We start from the raw sequence: 3,199 nt of genomic DNA, 5'->3' as shown, positions 1-3,199 counted from the left end.
TTAGGGTATGCGCTCTTCTAAGGTCAAAAATTGGGTTTGGCAAATTTAATAAGTCCTTTGTGTATTAGAAGGATGCTGGAGGAGTAATCTAGGGAAATGCTGAATGTAGTATTTTTTTAGTTTTTTTACGTCCTAGAGAATACGGTCTTTACCTTTAAAAAGTCTGAACATTACAATTATCGGCCTGTCTGTGCTTGGTTGGAAAAATAAAAGAAACAGCGCAAAGGAGAGGACGTAGAGTAGAAGACAAACATGCGGCCCTGACAAAAATCAAGTGACGAACAGAGGTGCCTGAACATAACGAAGGAACTACTACCTGATGACAATGTTTTACGTTCTTTAGACCCCACAATCAAGTGGCGCCCTCAACATGTGTGCTTGCGTTTTGCACCCCGCTCAGAAAAGGCCCACTTGCCTTTTACTTCGGCCCACACAAAGATAGTAAAATGAGGGGTGGCCACTTTATGATTGAAATTGGCATTGACCAGTTCGTGCGAGCACTCAACAGAACAAAGATTTGACACCCAAATAGGCAGACTAGAACCAGCTGGTTCTCAGCCCCCGTTTTTACCTCGCATCGCTGAGTCCCTGTTACGGGATCACGTGAAGCAAAACCGGAACAAGCCGTTACTTAACGGTGAAACTGAGAACGCAAAACGCCGTACAAGCGTCATTCTATACGTGCATCAGGTGAAGCAGAAAATTAAAAAAATACCGAAAGAGGGGCGCAAAATTCTTATGTCCGCACCCAAGAAACTGAGAAAGCTCGCTGAAATGGTGAATAGCGGTAGCAAAAAGCATAACTGATGTAAGATTAACTACAAAACGAAGTACGTAGGCTGCCGTCAGAATGTCGTTTACGAAATCCCGCCTAATTGCAAACGAAGCTATATGGGTCAGACGGGAAGATGTATCACTCTACGGCTCCAGGAGTATGGAAATTCACTAATATAAAATGTAGGAGGTCACCTAGCTGCGCAGTGTCGCCAGTGTAAGTTCGAACCAAAATTTGATCACTGTCGTATTATACAAAGATATGCAAAGAAACGCACACGTGAAATTTCTGAAGCCTTTCGCATTAGCCGGAGGGGCAATAAATGTGTAAGCAATCCTTCTTTGCTTCTGTGTAAAAATGAAATCGCGTATCTTTAAAATGAATAACTAGGCCTTACTTATCGATGACCAGGTGACAAAAACTTATGTGCATTGCATGCCGTCTGTGCATTTCTTTTCCATTTCCATTGCTTTGTAGATGTGTAAATAAGCCACGAGCAAGTAATAAAATTTGGTTGTTTGTTTGCGCCGCGTGTTTATCTTCTACTCTACGTCCTGTCCTTTGCGCTGTTTCTTACAATTTGAAACACGCAGGAACCAGACTGCTCGCTTCCCGTTCTTGGGTGGAACGTTCCCAGTCCGTGTGCGCGTTCCATATTTGCATGGCTTAAGCGTCAGATTGAGGGTAGCTTTGCAGTGAGCTCTGATTAAATCCTCGTACTGGGCCCACGTTTCACCTTCGGAGGCTTGGTGTCCAAAAAAAATAAGGTTATTTAGTCGGGCCGAATCTTTTGAATCGCCAATACTGCAAGCTAGTTTTGCTATTTGCTCGGAATTTTATACAGCGATGAAACGGATTCTGTGGGCGTCTGCTTTAAATGTGTCTACGTTCGCGCACCCGTTTTCTCTTTTCGCAAGCCTTTCGTTCATGTTCTCAAACGTTTCATCATCGAGTTTCATCAAGGGCTGACATGACTTCAGCAGCTGTTTGGCTGGAGGATGAACAGGTAGTAGTGACTGGCTTTCTTCTGTGTCTCAGGAGAACAACAACAGGTTTAGTAAGAACTATACCGTAATATCAAAGGGCACCAATGCAATACCTTTGGCTGGACACCTATCAACACCTATCAACCTACAATGGCAGGCGCCGCAGATGCCGTAGGTGCGCGTACGCCATCGTTGCTGTGTTGCCGAGCCCACTAAATGGGCCATTGATGACGCTGGTACTTTTATGGTAGCGGTTTCCTGCCGGTGTCGGGTCTGGACATGGTACCAAGTCACTTTGAGGAGTTCAGAATACGTGGATGACCATCAGGCAGTTTGGCGATGCCGCGGTCATGAAGGGGCTATCTGTGATGAGCGGTAGTAGCAAGTCGATTGGGCGCTGTGGTCGCCGGTGCAGTGAGACCAAGCTTCAGTCGGTACGTTAAGGCCCCGTGCGGAATACTCTAGGAATCCCCCCACGGGCACCTTCAGTAATCTTGGCGACGGCGTTGGCGACACCGCGGACCCCGAGGCCCCAAACATAAGCTGGATCCAACCGTGGCGTTGTGTTTTAAGGTGAAAAATAGAAACCTCAAACGGTGGCCGTCGGAGACCAGGTGAAGTTCTGGCGGATGGGCTGACGAAGAAAGTACAACGCGTCACCTGCTTGCTCTATGCTATATGGACAAATCCAAACCTTCTCAAAGCGTGATCGGTCTCTGAAAAGGGGCGGCACCGAAGTTTTCTTCCCATCCCTACCAACAATAAACATTCCCAAACCCGACAACAATCTCCGTTTTTTGATCCTTGAATCACTACACAAATCGAAACCCGTCTCCTCCAAGACGGTATTCCTCGTCTTCAAATTGTTGAAAGAATCATTGGCAAATCCTTCTACACAAAATCTACGAACAAGCGAAGTGCTAGTTGAAGAACTTAGCAGCAATCCACAATACTCCTGAAACAAACCCAGAATGCAGATCTGGAGATCTGCACCCAACTGCAGCCTTAACACCTATGAGGGTGTCTGATTTCCGATACCAATGCCGACATTTTGGAAGACTTAAGGGATCAGGGCGTCACGGCTGTAAAGCGCATACCCATACTCCGCGATGACAAACAGGTAGCAAATAAACACATTATACTGACCTTTGATCGATCCACCCTTCCAGAATAAATAAATGCCGGTTATATACATTGCAATGTCCGCCCGTACATCCCGAACCCACGGCGCTGCTTCAAGTGACAACGGTTCGGGCACGGCACATCTCCTGCCTGGCCGACTTACCTGCGATAAATGCCTTCAGCATGACAATACCTCAGAAAATTTTGAATCCGAAACCTTCACCTGGGCTTGCTGCCAGTGGACCCCATGAAGCATACTCGCGAAAATCTGAAACGTTTAAGCAGGACAAGCAGACAAACAATGTCAAGGTAACAC

Source organism: Haemaphysalis longicornis, unplaced genomic scaffold, assembly GCF_048455015.1.
Source record: "Haemaphysalis longicornis isolate Haplotype H1 unplaced genomic scaffold, Haemaphysalis longicornis Haplotype H1 scaffold_11, whole genome shotgun sequence".
NCBI lineage: Eukaryota > Metazoa > Arthropoda > Arachnida > Ixodida > Ixodidae > Haemaphysalis > Haemaphysalis longicornis.
This window is presented reverse-complemented; position numbering follows the sequence as displayed.